The 22,709-nt window shown below is 34.9% G+C and overlaps 1 protein-coding gene across 2 annotated transcripts in view; it reads left to right on the top strand.

Moving 5' to 3' along the window:
* TTLL7 (tubulin tyrosine ligase like 7) overlaps nt 1–22,709 on the top strand; it is a 147,893-nt gene that overhangs the window by 6,983 nt on the left and 118,201 nt on the right. The gene's annotated exons all lie outside the window — the stretch shown is intronic.

Genomic DNA, 22,709 nt, shown 5'->3' with positions numbered 1-22,709 from the left:
TCCTGATACCTGTATAATATTTCATTGTGTATATGTGCTACAGTATCTTTAGCCATTCATCGACATCTGGGTTGTTTCCTCTATTGTAAACAGTGTTGCAATGAATATAGGTGTGAGGAAGGTATTCTTGTATTGCATTTTTGTTTTCCTAGGGTATATCCCTAGGAGAGGTAGATCTGTATCATATGGGAGCTCAAGTTCCAGTTTTTTGAGGAATTTCCATATTGTTTTCCTTATAGGCTGGACTAAATGGCATTTCCACGAGCAGTGAATGAGAATTCTTTTCTCCCCACATCCCTGCCAGCACTGATTGTTCTTATTCTTTGTGACAATGTGCCAGTCTCTGTGGTGTGAGTGGTACCTCATTGTTGTTTTGATTTGCATCTCTCTAATGATTAGTGATGTGGAACATTTTTCACATGCTTTTGGTCATTTATGTTTTTTCTTTGAGAAATTGTTCATTTCTTCTCTCTATTTTTTGATGGGGTTAGATATTTTTCTTGTTAAGTTCTGTCAGTATGAAGTTGATTTTTTTTTAAAGTAAATGGAAAACTTGTAGATTTGGAGGTTGGATTAGTTTAGATTAATTTATATTGATTGAACTCTAAGTAGAGTCTTAAAAATATTTTTTTCTGGTTTCAATGTGACATTTTTGGTTGCTTAGATAGATTACTCATTTAAGGGAGCACAATATTTGCTGATTAAGGAAATTTATTTGTGTAGGCAATGGGGCAATAACTCAGTCCTGAAGTTCAATATTTTGCAACACATCTTTTTCTGCCCCATTACCTCCCATTTATTACTGCCGGGTATACTTTGGTCACCCCTAAGGAGCACATCATCTTTACCTAAACTGACTCTCCCATTCCTATGGACCCATGTTGCTAGGGGTAGCATCATGCCTCTTGAATACTTCTAGGAGGAAATTTTACTTACCCAACTGAAGTTTCTTTCTTTTTATTTTATTTTATTGTGATCAATGTGAATTACAAATCTTCCAGAGATATATTTAAGGTACAAAGTGACAGTGAATTAGGGCCATTCCCACCACCAGTGTTGGCCTCCTTTCACCCCTATTCCCAGCATGCATCCCATACCTCCCCCCTTTGCTCCCTGGACTGCTAGAGTAATTGGCTCCTTTTTTATATATCTTGATGTATACTGAGTATTTTATTTTTTATTTATTTATTTATTTATTTATTTATTTATTTATTTATTTATTTATTTTTTTGGACCACACCCAGTGACTCCTGGCTCATGGGTTACTCCTGGCTTTGTGCTCAGAAATTGCTCCTGGCTAGGGACACTATATGGGACACCGGGGTATTGAACCACGTGCAAGGCAAATTCTTTACAGCTGTACCAATGCTCTGGCCCCTAGATTGAGTATCTTGATTCTGTTGTTGATGACTTTGGGTTTGGTGTTTGGGTCTGATAATTTTTTCAAATAGTTTCTTTTAATCTTCCAAGTGAAAATAATTATTTATATAAAATATGCTTTAATTAATGTCCTAATACTAAATTTGACTGGTTTTGTGATATGAATATGTGAATTATTAGTAGGAAGAACAAGTAAATATGGATTTAATTTGAATCACTGAATTCTGTGGGAAAATGTTTGTGCATAATTTTATTGCAGTTATTTAAAATATATTTTCAAGGCATTTCACAAATAAGATCCGTGACCACATGTGACAGTCATAGTGATTATTTGAAAAAACAACAACCAGGACAATTTTAGTCCACATCTGAGTTTTTATTTAGAATCAGTCTGTAGTTAACCAGCAAATATGTGATAGTTACTCTAATGGAGAGGAAAGATAAAAATTGAACACTATAATCAGCTTAATTTACATGAAAACCAGATGGGGGAATTTTTATTTAGCTTTAAGTTTGATCACATCCAAGAAGAAAATTTTCCTTAGCATCTCTTTGTCTAGAATATTAAAGATTTTCAGATATTTTTTCCTCCTATTTTAACAATTTTTTAAAAAATCAATTTTTAAACCAAGGCAACATTTACATGAAGAATTAAAATAGGATTAGAAATTGTTCTATAGTAGCCCCTCTCATAGTTATTTTAACACTAGGTGAAAGAATTTATTGCTATTTGTAAACACAATGGCCTTTATTCATGTATAGAAGTTTTAATGGTTTTACTTGTTTAATGGCATGTGAGGAAAACATAAATTTTCATCTCAAGTGGCAACGTTGCCCATAATTTGTGATATCTAATTTAGAGGGAGAAGGGGGATAACCCTTCTAGTGCTGCTCCTGGTTCTATATTTGGTGATACTCCCAAGGGTGTTGAGGATCAAACCATACCACCCACATACAACACAGATACCTTATTCCGTGTACTCTTTCAGACAGTCTGATATCTATTTCTTAGTGTATCAGCTTTATCACTGGACAAAACTCTAGATTTCAACTCATTTTCTTTGAACCATTCAGCATTTTTCTCTGAAACTTGTTACAATTAAAAAAGGATAAATCTAAGGAAAATTTGAGTTGGATAGATTAGTGCTTTTAAAATCAAGTAGAGGGTTCATATGTGGAAAAGCTTTCCCACTTGTCAAAAATCAGTGCCAACTGTGCATTTTTGGCAGAAAGAAAAGCTTACTGCTGCATATATTAAGAAATTGTAATTTCAGAATAGGAGATATCATTTGGGGGGGGGGGGTTTCGGGCCACACCCGTTTGATGCTCAGGGGTTACTCCTGGCTAAGAGCTCAGAAATTGCCCCTGGCTTGGGGGACCATATGGGACTCTGGGGGATCGAACCCAGTCCTTCCTTGGCTAGCGCTTGCAAGGAAGACACCTTACCTCTAGTGCCACCTCGCCGGCCCCAGGAGATTTCATTTTAAAAATTTAACTTCGTTATATAGTTTATATCAAGAGATATTTTCTTTTTTTTTTGACTAGGAATTAAATGAAGGTAAATATTTTATTTATTAGTTATAGTAGTGCATGTTTTATAATTATCACGAAAGTGTAAGGAACAAGAATAATAAGGGCAGGATGAAAGTCCAAAAATATAGCTTCTATTGGGAACAAAATTTCACTTAGAAATCTCTATAAATATAAACATTCTATTTTCTACATAAAATTATGTAATGATACCCCAGAGATTTTTTCTTAATATCTATAATTCTAGTAATTTAAATGCAGAATGTTCAGAATTTTCCATGTATGTAAAATTGATGCATTTGCAGAATCTGCCATATTTTTATGTATATATATATATATATATATATATATATATATCAGAGGACAAGTCTTAACTCATTATTCTAGGAACAGAGAGAATACTTCTTCAACCTAAAAAAAGCCATCTACAAAGGCTCTGTAGTTAGCACAGTTCTTAGCAATAAGAGAAGAAATAATTATCCTGTAATATTGTCAATATTGACAATATTGTAATATTGTCCTCAGCATTATTTTGGTGGGCGAGTGGCCATATTTGGTGTGTGCTCAGGGATTACTCTTGGTTCTTTTCTCAGGGATCACTTCTAGCTGACTCAGGAAAAAATTTGGGGTGCTGGGGATCAAACTCAGGTTGGCAGCAATCAAGAAAAACACCCTCCCTGCTGTATTGTCACTCCAGCCATTATTAGCTTTTGGATATTTAGAGACATGTTTTTATTTCTGGTGTTAGCCTCAAGTTGATTTCATGTGGTCAGAGATATAGACTGCATGGTTTGTATGTGTTATTATTTTAAAAATATTTTTGTGATCTACAATTTTATGCATCTTGGTGAACACTTCATGATACTCTAAAGAATGTGTATTCTTATGTTGAGGAGCATGTTCTAATGTCATTTAGATCCTATTGATTAATGATATAACATAATTAAGTTTGCCCATATCTTTGTTGATTTTAAGTTTAGTGTTTCTGACGATTAGTGAGGCAAGTAAAGATGTATCCAGCTGTACTTCTGATATTCTTTGGGGTGCTTTTTTTTTCAACCATAACTTCATTTATATAATTTGGAGCTATATGTACATATGTATTTGGGATTATTATGTCTTTTTTTTTTTTTTTTTTTTTTTTTTTTGGTTTTTGGGCCACACCCTGTGACGCTCAGGGGTTACTCCTGGCTATGCGCTCAGAAGTTGCTCCTGGCTTCTTGGGGGACCATATGGGACGCCGGGGGATCGAACCGCGGTCCGTCCTAGGCTAGCGCAGGCAAGGCAGGCACCTTACCTCCAGCGCCACCGCCCGGCCCCGGATTATTATGTCTTGATGTATTGAACTTTGTATACTTTTTTCCCCCATGAACCTGCCCCCGAACTTTGTATACTTTTATATAAAATTGTTACTTTTAGTTAATAACCTTAGTTATTAGTTATTAACCCTTAGCTGTATTTTTGGTTTGAGATTTAATTTATCTCACTAATATAGCAAATAATGCTTTCAGAAAATTAATAATTACATGATATATAATTTCTTATCTTTTTACTTTCAATCTATGTAATTCATTATATGTGAAGGGAAGTTTTAGAAAACAGTGTGTGGTTGGGCCACATTTTGAAGTTACTTCTCTTCATCTCTCCTATCACATATAGGTATAAACACAATGCATATATATTCTGGGGTCACACCAGTGGTGCTCAGAGCTTATTCCTAGCTTTATATTTGGTGATCACTTCTAGTGGTACCTATAGGACCATACAGTGCTTGGGATAGAACTAGAATTTGTCCTATCAGGCCCTACCAGGAACTATCTATCAATCTGACTTTTTTCTGTCATTTTTAAATTGCTTATTTAGACCATTATTATGGCATAAGGGAGAAGGGTGTGACCCAGAGACAATAGCGGAAGTGGACTTGTAAGTGGAGAATGTGGTGTTGGAACATCTTATGCATTCATAGTATAGTAATTGCAGTGCCTGGAAATTTTAAATAAAGTAATGACATGCCAAATTTTGTATTTTATTTTTGATTTCTATTTATTTTCTTTCTCATCTGTTTATTTTACTTTTATTCCCTTTTGCATTCCTGCTAGGTTTTGGATATTTTTAGAGATCTGTTTTGATGTATTTAAAATATTCTTTTCCCATTGTTTTTTTTTTATCACTTTCTGTTGTTTGTTTGCTTTTGCTAAAGGCATTATCACATGCATGTGTAATTTTTCACAGCCACTGTTGCTATTTTAGCACTTTGAGTAGATATAGAAACTTCTCTTCCATTTCAGTCTTACCTTCTCCATTTTGAAAGTTTCATTGTTTTAACTTTGTCTTCTACAGACGTTAAGCACCATAGCATGTTATGAATGTTATACTTTTACTTCAACTATAAAATGGCTAAGAAAGATTGTGAGGTTAAATTTTGTCTATTATAATTTACTTCTTTTTCTATTTTCTTTCTTTGCTGAAGGCCCTAAACATCTTTATCATTTCCTTTAGTTACAACATTTTATGTTAAACATTTTTTCAGAGTTGGTCTACTATTTGGTGGTTACTTTTTTAATTATTTTTTTTCTCAAATATTTTTCAACCCACTTAATTCCTGAAGAACAGTTTTTCCTTGGTAAAGGATATGAGACTGATAATTTTGATATTTTAATACTTGAAAAATATTGGGCCATAATTTTTGGTCTTCATGGTATCAGATGAGATATTATTTTCCATTTAGATAGTTCATCTTTTATAAGGTATCATTTATCTTGACTTTTAAAGACTTTTTATACTTCTTTTAGAAGTATAATTTTGTTGTTTTGTAGTTCTCTTTGAGTGTATTTTCCATGTAATTTACTTAGCTTTTTGAATCTGTAGGGTTATAGCTTTGCCAACATTGATTTTTCATATTTTTGCCAGAATTGACATTTTTTTGGTTTTTGTGGGTTACACAAAAACCAAGGGTTACTCCTGGCTATGCTCTCAGAAATCGCTCATGACTCAGGGGACTACATGGAACTCTGAGATCAAACCCAGATTTGTCCTGGGTCAGCTGCATGCAAGGCACACGCCATACTGCTGTTCTATTGCTCTGGCCCTGCCAGCATTGTTTTTTAGTATTTTTTCAGTACAGTACTCTTTTTTTTTTTATGAGACTCCAACAATATGAGTATTATAATTTTTACTTTTGACCCACAACTTCTGTAACCTTTGTTGTTGTTGTTTTTTTTTTTTTTTTTTTGGGTGGGGGATAGGGATTTGGGCCATACATCAAAGTGCTCAGGGGTTTACTCCTGGATCTGCACTCACAAATTAACTCTGGTGGGCTCAGAGCACCATATAGGATGATGCCAGGGATGGAATCCAGGTTGGCCACATACAAGGCAAAATACCCTACTCACTGTGCAATTGCTCTCGCCACTGCTCTTTTTTAAAATCCATTTTCTGTAGGGTTTGAATGAAAAAATATTGCTGTCTCAAATTTAATAATACATTTTTTTTTGTTTTACTACTGAGAATCTTGGGCACATTTCCTATTTTAACAATCATATATTTCACTTGTATTGTGTAACTTTTTTTGATAGCCTCTTAGATTTTATACTTTAGAGAAGATTTAGCACATTAAACTCCCCTAGGTAGGTTTTGAAGTTCTAACCAATCTATTTCCTTGTCTTTAGATTTCTGAGTCCTTTTATAGTTTGCTACCTGTTATACCATTCCTAGGGTAGTTGGTTGAATATGAAGATTAGAAGGTAAAGCTAATTGTGTGTGTATGTGTATAAGTATGTGTGTATTTGAGTTATGTGCCTGCCTCATACTGATTACTTCATGGGAAATACATATATACATATATAAATATACCTATATATACACACAGTATGTAGGATGTGTATAAAAGTATAATGTTTTAATGAACCATTGATTGATATTTATGAGCTGCCATTTGATATATCTACTTTTATTCTTGGAATGCCATTATTATTTAAAAGAAAATCTAAGAGACAAATCACTATTTTTTGGGGGGACATAGATATTTGGCAAGAATTTTTCTTATAAAATGAAACTATTGAACCTTTCACTTTAAATAAAACCTTGATAGTATTTGCTACTAGTGACAAAATTTGTTATTGAAAGTGAAAAAAAATCAGAATTTTGAAAAATTTCTAAGCTTAAATTACCCAGTGTTATCTTATAATAAAATGTACCAACATTTGCAAAACTTTGATAGTTTTGCAAAAATTTGATAGTTATTATGTTTGTTTAAGTCATGAGGCTACAAATCATGTGTAGGTAGAATTTCTATTCTAAGTATGAAATAAGACATTTTTTTTTGTTTGTTTTTTGTTTGTTTTTGGACTACACCCGGTGACGCTCAGGGGTTACTCCTGGCTATAAGCTCAGAAATTGTTCCTGACGTGGAGGACCATATGGGATGCTGGGGAATCAAACTGTGCTTCATCCTAGGTTAGTTTGTGCAAAGCAAACGCCCTACCCCTTGCACCACTGCTCCGGCCCCAAGACCAGACAATTTTTGTTTGTTTGTTTGTTTTGGCCACACCTGTTTGACACTCAGGGGTTACTCCTGGCTATGCGCTCAGAAATCGCTCCTGGCTTGGACGGACCATATGGGACACCGGGGGATCAAACCACGGCCCGCCCTATGCTAGCGCTACCTTCCCAGCCCCAAGACCAGACAAATTTTAATGTAACATTATACACGCTAATTTAGTAATTTAAAATTTTGCATTTCAATACACCTAAGAGAATATTGTTGTGTTTGAGTGTAGTATCTAAGTCAAATATATAACTAACAAAAAGGTCATTTAAACAAAATGTCACTACATATCATTTGAACTATTTTCCTACTACTTATCTCTATGCAAACTAGTTGATTAAATTGACTTGACTGTAGAAACAATCTTTTTTATGTAGCAAGATAAGAGATTTGATAAAGTATGTACTTATTCATTAAAATACAGTATTTAAAAATAAAACATTTTAACATACATTGGTTTTATTTTTTATTTATTTATATTCTTTATTTTTGTTTTTGTATCACTCTTGGCATTTTCAGGGCTTTTTACTCAGGGATCACTTCTGATGTTGCTCAGGGGATCATATGGGGTACTGCAAACTGGATTATCCATGTGCAAGGCAAATGCCTTATCTTCTATACTGTTTATTTTATTTATATTTATTCATTAATCACTTTATTAAAATAAACACACACACACAAAATATAAACACACACTACACCATGAATCTATCTGCTTACAACTAAGAACATCAACAAATACAGTATTCTCTGACAACAGTTTTTGGATTTCTGTTTTTATTCTGATTCTTGTGACCATTTCTGGCGATTCAGAGAACCTGCTGGCGAGGAAGAAAAAGTAGCAACAACAGCATCTCTAAATCCTTGAGGTGTGATTTCAAATGGCACTCTAGTTTTCTTCTGACTTTGGTGATTTTTTGTTGTTGTTGTTGTTTTGGGGCCACACCTGGCAGTGCTCAGGGGTTACTCCTGGCTATGTGCCCAGAAATCGCTCCTGGAAGGCTTTGGAGACCATATGGGATGTCTGTCCTTCTGCGTGCAAGGCAAATGCTTTACCTTCATGCCAACTCTCCGGCCCCCTGACTCGGTGCTTTGTATAATGTTGCCAATCTGCTTTGTTTTTGATCCCACTGAAAGATTAGCTAAATTGTAGCAGCATGTCCTCAGTTTTCCCCCAATGCAAGAACCAAAAAGACTTGATTTCTATCAATTTTTATTGTCATCTAATTGGTTAAAACTACAGCTAATCTGTGATTATTTGCAAGGCTGATCATTTGCCATTTAATAAATGAGTATGAAGAGTTAAGTTTTATTATTGTTAATATGAAATGTAAGCGGGCCCTGGGAAATACTTCTAGGCATTGGAGTGCTATGTGGGAGTCCCATATTCAACCCCAGAACCCTTAGTCCCCGAGCTCTGCCAGGATTAACCCTCCTCACTTCCTCACATTGCCAAGTATACTCTTTCCACCACTATAGAGTTTAGTTTAAGACAAGTGATTGATACTTTTAAGACTTAAAAACTTAATATATTTTATTGGAAACATAGCCTATTTTAGAGAAAAACTGGAAGATAATTTTGGGAAAGATACAATACAGTGTAAGGATGAGGAGAAAAGAAGTAATTTTGTCTGTGGTGTAGGTGAAAGTCTTGTCATAGAGTGGGGTTTGAGTGGGAGGAACAGAAACTCATGGTACCAGGGAGAGGGAAAGGGAAAAAAAAGTATTTTGAGGAAGAGAGATTGAGCTTTCCTTACTCCTCATGGGAAATCATAATGTTGCTGAGGATTGAATAAGAATGGCTACACTCAAGGTATGCATCTTACCTGGTGTACTATTTCTATGGTTCCTTAAGTATAACTTATTTATCAAAATTATTTCAGTGCATATTTTTTTCTGATATTTGTTTCATGCCTGGTGCTACTCAAGAAGTAGTTTTCTATTTTGTTCATTTCTTTGGCTCTTGACATGTATTTTAGGCCATTGAGCTATCTCTCCAATATGCATCTTTTAAAAAATTGTGTACTATTGTGTTATAAAAAATGTTTCAAAATATGAATCTTGAAAATTAGTTTGTGTCTGAGCTAAATTAAGTTTATTTTGTTGGTTTGTTGGGCCACACCCGGTGACGCTCAGGGGTGACTTTTGGTTCTATGATCAGAAATTATGCCTGGCAGTCTTGGGGATCATATGGGATGCTGGAGATTAAAACCTGGTTCAGTTTCGTGCAAGGCAGAGGCCCTGCCCACTGTGCTATCCCTCTGACTCCCAAAATTAATTTTAATTAAAAGAATTCCCTAATTGCATTTTTTGGGGGGATTTTGGGTTAAACCTAGAGGCACTCAGGGGTTACTTCTGGCTCTGAGCTCAGAAATCACTCCTGGCAGGCTCAGGGGACCATATGGGATGATGGGAATCGAACCACTGTCTGTCCTGGGTTGGAAGCGTGCAAGACAGATGCCCTACCTCTGTGCTGTCTCTCTGGCCCCCCTTATTGCATTTTATTTCTTTTTTTTTTGATTTCTACTTTAAGTGGTTGTTCAAAAGTATCTTTTAAGTTTGCAAATATTAGATCTTTACCACATTTAAAAACTATTTTAATGTCTGCTTTCATGGAATTTTGGTGTGAAACAAATTTTATATGAGATCTATTTTTGTGATTTTATGGGCACTGAATTGTGCTGCAATACATGGTCTCTCCTGGAGAATGTTTCATATGAATGGTGAAGTGAAGGTGGAATATCCCTATATTACATAATCACAATTCTTCTATTTCCTAATTTAAAGGTATTTTTTCTGTATGTATAGACTGTCTGGTTGAGCCCTGAACCACCCATTGATGAGAGCGGAATGATAGTTTCCCATTACTATTGCATTGCTTTGTATTGCGTTGCATTGCATTGGTGTATTTCCTTTGGTTGATTATCTGTTGCCTTATAAACCCCCCTGTACTTTTATTGGATGCAAGTAAATTGGTAAGATTTTTATTCTCTTGATCTTTTGATTTATTTATTTATTTATTTTTTGCTTTTTTTGGGGGGTCACACCCGGCAGCACTCAGGGGTTACTTCTGGCTCTATGCTCAGAAATTACCCCTGGCAGGCACAGGGGACCATATGGAATGCTGGAATTCGAACCACCGTCCTTCTGCATGAAAGGCAAACGCATTACCTCCATGCTATCTCTCCAGCGATCTTTTGATTTATTAATCAGTACATTATCAGTATATCCTTGTTGTTTTAAGGAATCCACCTTTTCTTTTGGCTTTTGTCAGTTTGATTATAATGTGTTTTGGGGGACCAGAGAGATAGTAAAGGGATTATGGCACCTGTCTTGCATGCAGCCTACCAACATTTGATACCTGACACCTCATATGGTATCTTGAGCATTGCCATGCATGATTTCTGAGCACAGAACCAGGAATAAGCCTGGAGCACTGCTAGACATGGTCCCCACATCTTTCTTTCCAAAAAATTCAGTTATCTGGTCAGTGTAATAGGTACTTGCCTTTTAAAAATCTTTTGACCCTCATTAGAGTTTGTACTATGGTTCTACTTTAGGGTCATTATCTTAGGTAGTGTCCTAAATTTATGGGTATTACAAAGTTGACTGATGAGCTAAATGGTCTGAACAGTTAAAAAATAAAGTTTCTCTGGTGTATATTGTTTTGGGGCACATTTGTAACTCAATATTCCTGATACTAAACTGTATCATTTTTATCCTAGTGGTTTGAATAAGTAGCTGCTTCAGATTCTATATAGTTAAATGATTATTTTTAACTTTTTATGTTTAGATATAGTAGGTGATATAGATTGTTTATAAAACCCAATGGGCTAAAATCAGGAAAATAGGAAATTCATTATTTTATTACAAGTTATATAACAGGAATTGTATTCTGTGTACAAACAATTTTTATCATAGAGTAGGTGTGACAGTTACATACTTCTTTAATTGAATTACACTAAAAAAGAAGTTACTGATATACTTTAAAAAAAACCTAAATTGGCCAATCTAAGTATTACAGTATTATTTATTTATACTCTCCTCTCAACCACATTTTCTAGTCCCAAAGAGTTACATTTAAATTGAAGTTAAAATGTAGCAAGCTCTATTGGTTCTACTTTTAGTTCCTTTGACTCTATTCCAAGAGGAAATAGCTTGCTTATGACCAATTCTTTACTCTCTTTGGACATCATCAGAACTGTGGATGCTGAGGCCTGTTTTTTCCTGAGATGAATCAGCAATGCTGAATATGGTCAGCTCTAGCTACCACACTGGCTAGCAGTTCAACTTTCAGTATTAACTTAAACTATACCACGTAATATCATAAAGTCATTTGATTTAAGTCAGGAATTTATAACAAAGGAAGACATTTGACTTCCTTCTTTTTCTTACTTTTTAAGAATATGTGTTTTAAACTAGAAATTTGGAAGATTATATTTGCAGAAAAACTGGCAGAATGTTTCATTGACTCTTGAAATAGATTTTTATGGAGCATGCTCTCTGGCATTCTTCCACTTTAAATTCTTATTTCTATTTTATTAAAACTGGAAATGGCCTTCTTGTGCAATCTAAATTTTGATTCAACTTCATTTACATTTTTATGGTGTTTACATACTAGATGCATAAACAGATGTAGTAAGAGACTAGTGCTTATTAAATATTGTGGATGATATCTATTAAATGTGTTAATTATTCAGATCATGGTGATAGTACTGCTTAGTTACTTAGATAATTTGTTAGTACTGGACTGGAGATCCGACCCACAAAGACTTCGAGGAGACAAGTTAGTAACGCAAAAGCAGGGGAGTTTATTACCAGCATACCAGGGTAGCATGTCTCATGACTGACCACCCTGAGGTAGGCTTACAAGTCATTTTAAAGGGCTGCTGGGGCTTCAAGCTAGAGGAGTCAGCCAGGTTTAAACTTGTTGTCTAAAGTAGTAGAGGAGGGGTTTGGGTGGCTGCTGGGTACCTGTGACTTTGGTGTGCAGTTACATAACTTTATTGCCAGTAACCTGGGGTGTTGCTAGTTTATCTAACTATCTTGGTACAGTATCAAGATTATGAAGCATTCCCTTATACTTTTATCTAGAAGTCTCATAATTTCATATAAGAAATGTATTTAGAGTTGATTTTTGCATGTGACTATAAGATACAGTATAATTTCTTTTGTTATACTTATTCATTTTTATTTTATTTATTTATTTACTTATTTTGGTTTTGGGCCACACTCAGTGATGCTCAGGAGAAATTTCTTTGCATTTTAATAAGAATTAACTAATTTTGTCACAGTTTATAGTCTGTATTTTTTATTTAATTAGCCTTTATAAAACATACTCAAATATCATTTCTTTTTTTTTTTTTTTTTTTTGGTTTTTGGGCCACACCGGCATTGCTCAGGGGTTACTCCTGGCTCTCTGCTCAGAAATAGCTCCTGGCAGGCACGGGGGACCATATGGGACACCGGGATTCAAACCAAACACCTTTGGTCCTGGATCAGCTGTTTGCAAAGCAAACGCTGCTGTGCTATCTCTCCGGGCCCTCAAATATCATTTCTTAAGTAAATCATCTAGTTTCTGATAATTCTCTACCCAAAATCTATCTGTGCAACCCATTCGAGATTCAATTTTTGAATGTTTTTTTGTTTTCCATATATAAAATTTTTGTTTTCCATATGTAAGATAATGAGAAAATACTTTTTCAACTTCTGATAACAGATAAGAAAGCAATCTTTATTAAAAGCAGACGTATGGCTTGAAAGCATAAGACTGTGTCTTATGTCTAGAAAACATAGATTAGTAAATATCAATATACAATTTGCTTGGAGGAAATGCAGGCTTTCCTTACTTTTTGTTAACCTTTCTGGATTTTCTTTCATTATTAAAACACTTGTAGAATACTTATACATCTTGAATTTAAATGAGTTAACAAATGCAGAGGCTCTTAGAAAAGTACCTGGTTCTGATTTGTAGTCAATGCCCATTATCAGTGATTTTATAAAGGGAATAATGTAAGTATGTGTTAATTATTGGGTGCCTATTTGTAATAGAAGTTAAATAACTTTGACATTGTGATTAAGAAAATCTTTGGTATTCTGGCCTGTCAGATGATGTAAAAGTGATATACTTGATACACCATTATGCATCATATTTTCAATATTGAAATTAGATATTAAAAATTGAAGTGTCTAGTTTGAGGAATCATGATGAATTTTTTTTGATATTTTGCAGATATTTTAGTTTAAAAAGCCTTACTAATAGGGATGCGAAAATAATTAACATTTAATAAAATCCTTTAATCTTTTGTTTTGGTAGTCTTGTAGACACAGAATTAAAATCAGGCAAAAGTATAACAGTTTAAAAAAGAAATTTAGTAAAAATAAAAAGGAAGAATACTTCTGAATATAATATTAGGTAAATTTCAAAGTATTTAGATATTATAAAAATGAGTCTTGAGCATGGTACACTAAAATTGGATTCTAGACTTGATTAGAAGTATTTGTACCATTGAATGCAATTTCATGAAGTGACATGTAGTGTCAGAGTTATTATCTGCTTTGTGTTCTTATTCTATAGTTGTTATTCTCAAATGATCTTCTCTGACTTTGTGGATATGGGTGAGTCGCTTATGATTCAAAATTGAAATCTCGAATGGGTTACACAGACATATTTTGGGTACAGAATGATCAGAAACTAGATGATTTACTTAAGGAATGATGTTTGAGTATGTTTTATAAGGGCTAATTAAGTCATAACTTCCCATGTGAGTGAAAAAATGGCTTTATTAGTGTTTGGAAGAAAAAAAGTAACTTTGAATTTGTCCCTCCCATTTGTTTCTGTCCTATCTCATTTATTTTAATCTAAATATGAATTTTGAAGATAATGTTTCTGTATCTTTACAAAACATCAAGTATATCCTTTTGAAAATTTTATGTATAAAATGGACGTGATCTATGTTTTTTGCCTTTACATGTTTAAATTAAGGTTTAAATAAATAGAAGAGATGCTCTGGAAAGGCAAACCAAAATATGCATGCCCCAGCTAGTTTAAGGTACAGATAATTTTGTTATTCTGCTATGCATCAGCAGCTATGGCATTCCATCATGTTTATGGATTTCTGAAAAAAAAGATAGTGCTTTGAGGAATTTATTGTAAGTGGTAGAAGGCATTTGGTTTATCTTAATGTGGATAGGTAAAACATGGAAACCAGTAGATGGATTTTCAAAATATTCAGAGGGTAAAGAAAGCATGACTCGTATTGGTATAGTTAGGGATGAAGGAGAGGAATATGCCAAGATGAAAATTTTGGTTTTGTTATTTTGAGCTTTGGTTTGCACTGAGAATATTTCGATTGAAATGTCCCATAAGCAGTATGGATTGATCATTTACTAAGAAAAGTAGCATTAGAAACTTTAAAAGTTATTATTGTTGACTTACTTTTGGGAGGCCTGATAATCATTTTTGGTTTACTTGTTTGTTTTCAGTATACTACAGATTCCCTATAGTAGAATAGGGCTCATCTTTAAAGTTCGTTCCTTTTCAACTATTTTGGCATAATTACATGCTTTCCACTCTTTTCCAGGCTTAACCTTTTTACCTCTTTTATTTCTATCTCTTTCTAGCTCTTTTCTGGCTCCCAGTAAGCTTTCGTGGGTTACTTCTATTTTATTCAGGTCTGCCTTTTGAAAGAAAAAAAAAAACAGCCTCAGATAATATGTAAACAAATGGGGAAGGGCGGCATTTATGTCTCACTGAATATTTATTTATAAACCAGTAGTGACTATGCATCTGGCCTGTGAGTTATCGTTAGACCATTGTGCCTTCTCTAAGTATTTGATTTCTCATTCATTTTTAGCTATTTTTAGTCTACCTGTTCTCAAACATACCCAAATATTAATTTATTAATCATTACTTATGCTTTTTTAAGAAGTAATTATCTATTCCTATTTTTTCTTTTAAATATTTTCTTGTATAATTCTTATAGTGTTTCTATAAACAATTTCTTTAGAGAAACCTGTTCTTTATTTCTTGCATCATGGATTCCTCTGATTCTTCTCCTATCTGTTCTGGCTAAGTATCAAAAATTGAGATGCCACTTTTTTACGTAAGTATCTCAATTACACATATATGTCTATTTGTAGAATATTGAGTATGAGATGAATAAATTAAGGGTATAGCTTGATGGACTTTAAGATATCTGTATAGACAGCACCCACATCGTGGTGTAAGACTATTTCAAGCGTTCCTTAATTTTCTCTTATGACTGTTCTTACCCCTGATCAGGCTAAAGTCAAACTTTACTTGAATTGATGAGTTTAATTTTAATTTTTCTGGTTTTTGAAGATCACATAAGCCATAGAGAATATGCAGACTTATCTTTTTGTTTGTTTTGGGACCACACCTTTTTTGTGCTTATGACTCACTCCTACTCAGAGTGAGGGGTCATGACAGGTGGGCTAAGGGAAATATGTATGGTGATTGAGATAAAACTCAGGTATGCTGCATGCAAGAGAAATGTATTACCAGCTGTGATATCATTTTGGTTAATTTTATTCCTGATTTACTTCACTCATATTGTTATGGTAATAATTCATGTTTCAATTTAGGTTTATTCTCACTATTAAATAGTATTATGCTATATGAATATAACTTATTCTTACTTTTAGTTGGCATTGAGTTATTTTGGTTTTTATTTATAAATAATTTTGAACATTTTATATGAGTATTTAGGTATATATGTTTATTATTTTTTATGGGAGTATTGAGGTTTTGAGTTAGTGTATACAGCACAGTTTGAAATATCTGCAAGAAAATCTTGGCAATGTGATTTGATGAGAGCTAGGTGGTCCATGTCCCTTCTTCCCTTCATCTCTTTCTTTGTCAAACCTCCTCATACCTTACATTTTAAAAAAAGTCTAGGTGTGTTGATGGGGTTTTCACCAGGCATGGAGATGGAGTCTTTATCCTTAAATACAACAGGGACATCAAAACCTAGCAAATTCCATTTGATATAGTAAAATTGTAATAAAATGATAGCTTTGGCAGTCTAGTACTGAGGAGTTACCTGTTGATATGAACCATAAATGACCATTTTCTATTAGCACTAGCAAAGTCACATACAAAAATCTGAATCTAAGTAAGTGTAGAATACTTTCTATGCAAATACATAATTATTATGGTTATTTTATTCTACTAGTCATTTAGCAATATACACACCAAAAACAGTTTTCCATTCCTAAATATTCTATATAGAAGCTGAATCCCATATCCTAAGAAGAACAACTGTTGACATTGAAACTTTTAAAAATATAACTGGGTCATAGCAGGTGGTTGGTTGATTTAATTTATGGAATGGAAGATAGTACAGCAGTAAAGGCATATGCTTAGCACATACTTAACCTGGGTTTTGATCCCTGGCACCACAGTACCTCAAACATCATCTGATGAAACCCCAGAGGCCCCACCAACCACTATGGTGTCCTAGATTATCCCCGACACTGCAGGATCTTAATATCAAGGCATCCGCAGGCCAGTTCATTAAATTGATGAAAGAGTTAAAAGGAGAGAAACACCAGCTGTGTCCTTGGGCCTCCTGAGCATTCATTATGAGCATTCTCAAAAATAAAGGCTGCTCATGGAAAGGATTTATTGTAAGGTAATTGAAATAATGAGCAAAAAATAACTTAATTTAGGGATAGAAGTTGAGTAGATGCCCTCTTTGTTCTGCCAACATCCCTAGCGTTTTGCAACTTTATGCTCTTTGTTACTGACTGCTTGTTAGTATTAGTAGTATTAGCAAATATTTTTACTTTTGAGTGTTTTACTGGAAGCTGTGGAACTAGCAGCCCTTGCTTTTATAGACAAGTGTTTCTCCCAGGTGTGTTTCAAATGCTATGGCAATCCCACGGCAGCCTCCACCAGAGATTATTCACCCTGGATTAATTCTGAGAAGATTGCATACTGCACTGATTCTGAATCTCTTAGGATTTGCCAGTTTCTATGGATATCAGCCCACCATGTAGTTGACTTTCTAACATGTCCTTAATTGGTGTTTTCCTTCCTTGCTTCATTTTCCTGTTTTCCTTATTATTTAAATTTCCACCATCCTGAAATTTTTTTCTGGGATGTACTGTATGTTCAGATCTCAAGCCTAATATTACCAAAATGAAATCAGAGCTTAAAAAGCAAACTGCTTCCACATTGCTTAGATTTCTGAGAATTTTGTCTGTGTACTTTTATTTATTTTCATCTCTAAAGGGAAACTCTTTTCAATGAATTTAGTTCATACTATGTGTTCTGAATTTCCTTGATTTGGAGTGTGAATAGCACCTCATGCAAATATAACGTGTGCTCTAATTTCACTACTAGCTATTTTTACTTGATGATCTGAAACTTGGCATCAGTTTCTGGAATCTGGTATTAGTTAGTTTACATTTTTGATTTATGCTAGAAGTATTAACCTCAGAGATTGTCTAGCAAATATTCCAAGTACCAAAATAAACAAAAACTGTTGTAATTCCTATGCACTGTTTAGGAATAAGCTTCTGTTTGAAGCAGCAAATTTCACAAATTATTTTGAGAGAGTTTTACTAATATTACATAGTGAAACCAATCTAGACATATGATTTATAATGAATCACTTTCATATATTTGCTTTAAAGTATTTCAAAATTTCCAAAAACAAAATATGACACATCAACACTGTTATATTTTCCTAGGAACTGAACTTTGTAGCTTCCTAAGGCTCAGCACCTCCAGCATTGTATTGTCAGAGCAGACCCATACACTGAACTTTCTTCAGTTCTGTATTGTCGGTTTTTTTTGGGGGGGGGAGAGGGTTTGGGCCACACCCGGCGGTGCTCAGGGTTTACTCCTGGCTATCTGCTCAGAAATAGCTTCTGGCAGGCACGAGGGACCATATGGGACACTGGGATTCGAACCAACCACCTTTGGTCCTGGATTGGCTGCTTGCAAGGCAAACGCCGCTGTGCTATCTTTCCGGGCCCTGTATTGTCGGTTTTATAAGCTGGGAGTAACCTTGAGGCACCAAATATTATAGGAGAGGTTCCAAAACAACTGATCAAGCAAGCAAGCAAACAAAAAAAGCATACAACAGCTCATCAAACTATGTTGCTATTATACGTCTTCTCTCATGTTCTTAGTGAAAACAAATCTTTTTAAAAATAATAGTTTAGGGGGGAGAAATCCCTCCCTATGCATCCCAAAACTACAGAGGCGCAGCTGGGCTCAGAACACTCCACATGCCAGGATTTCTGGGTCTTTGACTGGTATGTTGGGGGTTCTGGGTAGGACAGCTAACCACAGGCCCCCTGGGCTGAACTCCTAGTCCAGGGGACCAAGATCCCCCCAAACCTGGTGGGTCTTCAGGGCCACGCCTGGTTAATCGGGCACTGGGGGGAGGGGGGAGAAATCCCTCCCTATGCATCCCAAAACTACTTCATGTATTAAGAGCATTCCTTAATGTTATGTTACGTTTTACGTATCCAGAATCTTTATTTTGTATTGTGCCCTTTCCCACATCCCTACAAAGCTCTTTTTTTATCCCTTTACTCTCTATCCCCCCCCAAAACATCTCTAATCTACATTACTCTTTTTAATCAGTAGTGTACAAGCCTTATCACAGATCAAAGGCGTGTATTGTGTGTTACAACCCCAAACTGTTTCAAGATACATAAAATGGACACGTATTTCTTTAGAATATTTTGTGTTTTTTCTCTGACAGCTATAATTCTTACTAAATGTTGTCTTATATAGTGATGATTCTAACCACTTTTCATCTTCTCTTTTTGAGCTGTTTAACAAGGAATCTTAGATAAAGAGTCCCCCAGATTAATGCTTATGATTGAACCATAATTGTTCTTATCACCCCCATATGCACCAAGAACACCACGTGGCATTGCTCCTTTTTTGCATAGGCACATTAAAATGGGAAAATACTATACATATAAATAAGATCCTATCTAATAGAGATTGGTACAGACAAATCTTATAGTGCAAAGGGACCTTACACCCTGAACATTGACATAACGACCTGGCACAGACCTCAGAAGAAAGGGCATTTCCCTGAACCAGGGAAGCCATCCACAAAACATCCAGGCTGGTCTATAGCATCACATGGAAGCAATCCGCTACCAAGGAAGACTCTACACTGCTCAGACATTGTCCTGCACAAAAGAGACTTCCATTAACACTGAGAAGACTTAACAACAACAACGACCTGCTTACAGGACAGAGCTCCCTGCGTTGCAATTTGACTGTGAGGTGAAACCAGAGGACGCTCCACATCCTGACTTCAATGTTGGATATACAGATTCCAGGATCTTTAATACAGAAGCTTGATACCAACAACAGAGACTGTGTGAAAAATGTAAGTGTGTTGGCACTACAGACAATGTCTTGGATTGGACAATCTAGCTTGCCTGGAGCCTAGAGTTGGTCTTGTGCCAGGAAACTTCAGGGGTCGGGTCTTTTTGTATTTAGACCAAGGTTATTTCTTTCCAGGTCCCTCATATTTTAGTGGGCCTATGCAAACAACAATTGCCACTCTAACACCATTTTTGCGGTGCTCCTTTGACTCTAATCTTTAAAAAGAACCCACTTAAGATTTGAGGTTAACTTAAGCTAATATGCATGAATATCAAATGTAAAAAAAAATGCTATGCCTATAATGTCTAAGGAGTTATGTAAGTTTTATGGCTTTAGATTGCCTTGTGTGCTGTTAAGAAATATTACAGTGTGTTACAATCTTAATGTTCTTTGGAAGAAATTTTAAAGTTGGGATATCAGCAAGGAGACTTCTGAGAATTATGTTATGTATTGTCCTTCCATTGTAACTTTACCTTGTCCTCTTTCTTTGCATCCTTGTTCTCATAATTAAAATAAAAAAATTAAAAAAAATAGTTTAGTTGAATAGTAGTGTTAACATACAGGGTTTTGATGAACAAAATTATTGCACCTTCACCACCACCAAAGTGTTCAAGAAAGACCCTCTACAACTGTTCCATTGTCACTTCTAGACCTCCTCTTCTTCCTTACACCTCTTCTGTTTGGTATCTCAGTTCTGCAAAGGCCAAGGACTTGTCTTCATTTGGTCTGCTTCCTTGTTTATTTCTTTATATGTGACTGATATGAGTTCATCTAGTATTTGTTCTTTTCCTTTGATTTATTTCATTTAATATAATGTTCTCCTGTATTACCCCTTTTAAATAAGTACAGAATTTCATCCTTCCTCACTCCTAGTATTTCAGTATACATACAACTTCTTAATCCTGCTGTTGGATGTTTTATATATGGATGGTTTCAATATATAGGTCATTGTATTTAAAACTGTAACAGTTATACATTTGTGTGCATCTTCTTTAAATTGATATGCGTTTAAATTAATCTTGGGATAGATATCTTGAGATTTGGGATTGCCGGGTCATAATAGGAGCTTTGTTCTTAGGTTTTAAACAAGTTGCCATGCTGTTTCCACAGAATCTGAACCAGATAACATTCCTAACAACCTGTCTTCCCTTTCTACTCTATCCTTATGTTCATTGTTTTTTGTATTGAATAAGAACCTGGCTTAAACACAAATAAAAAGTGAGAATTTTTTGCTTATTACTGAAAATTCCCAGAATCTCTTTATGTGCTTCCTGCCTCTATGCTGACCTTATGCTCAGGGTCTGTATCAAGATAAGATAGGAGTCAATAAGTACAGGTTGACTTTTCAAGTTCAAATACCGGTCAGCACAGAGTGTCTCTTCTTTAGAATCTAAACAGCAGCTGTTCTGAAACATGCCTGACCTTAGTTGGATACTGCATCTCTCAACTAGTTCCACAGTCAAGAGGATTAGATTTCAATGTTTTTAGACCTAAGTTATTTGCTTACACTTAGTGCTGGAATCAATGTTAAATACACCCAAACCTCCTGGAAAGAGAGTACAGAGGGTAATTCTCCATAAGAGTCAATTCAGATTATTATTCACAAGAAATGGTTAAACTGGACTGTTACAAGGACTTGTCAAAAGTTACTGTGCTAATAATGGCTTTGTATTTTGCACAGTACAGTCACTTTTAGTAGAGAAAAATTTCCAGCAGTGCTCAGGGAGTACTTCTGGTTTCATGCTAAAAATTGTTCATGATATTGCTTGGAAATCACACTATTGGGGGTCAAGCACAGGCTCTTGCATTTAAATCATGTGCTCTGGCCATTGAGCTCCCTATGTCCTCTAAAGAGTAATTTTTTAATATAATTTTTATTTTGATCATAGTGGCTTACATATTGTTGACAATAATATTTTAGGTACATATTTACATAAAATCAGGGGTGATTCCCATCACCAATTTGTCCTCCCTACACCTCCGTTTTCGTCCTACCTCCCATATCCAAAGAGTAATTTTTAAGTACAAAAGGTAGATCTAATTGATGGTAACAGAAACTTAAAGTCACAGTAGCTTCACAAAATAGATTCTGTTTTTTCTGGAGATAGGAGTGTTGTAGGATTTCAATGGCAAAATCCAATGTTACTTTGAATTGCAATCACATTTATTTCCCATGCTGGAAGGAAACAAGCAAAGAAATGGCCATGTACCAATTGATTATACACCTGAGTGGCGCCAGGTAGATAAATATTACAAATGTATATCACAAAATGTATATCAAGATGTATACTGAGGGATATAGAGGATTCCCAGGTTTTTCGATGAAATTTAAAGTTAAATTTTAGGCACTAAAACTATAAATGCTGGCACTTGTGTCTTATCATTTACTCACCAGCTAAGCAGCTGCACAAGTTGCTATCAATTGTATGTTTCTGGTAGAACTAGATATTTGAATATTTTGGAAAACCCTTGTTTCCCACAGTCCCTGACTTTCAACATGTGATCTAGGTTAGTGAAAGTTAGGAAGTCTTGGATGCAAAAGACTTTCAATTCCAACTTTGTAACTTAGAGCAGGAGAGATCTTTGTGTAGTTAAACATGGGTTGGGTGTTTTGAGGATGTGAGCATCATTTATCTTAGATTTGATACAGTTTTTTTTTCCCAGTTAAGGAAATGATAGGAAACAGAAAAGAGTGTTAGATGTTAGTGTTAGATGTTAGAGTGTTAGATGCATAAGTTAAATTGAATCCATCACATGCTATTCTTAGAATCAAGTGAGAATTTTATTCTTATGCTGCTGGGGATTTATGTAGAAGTACAACATTATATTCTATAAAAAATATACTCTAAAGATATTTGTCTCTAT

The sequence above is a fragment of the Suncus etruscus genome, chromosome 4 (genome assembly GCF_024139225.1).
Source record: "Suncus etruscus isolate mSunEtr1 chromosome 4, mSunEtr1.pri.cur, whole genome shotgun sequence".
Classification (NCBI taxonomy): Eukaryota; Metazoa; Chordata; class Mammalia; order Eulipotyphla; family Soricidae; genus Suncus; species Suncus etruscus.
The sequence above is the reverse complement of the archived record's forward strand: the minus strand, read 5'-3'. Positions and strand labels throughout refer to the sequence as shown.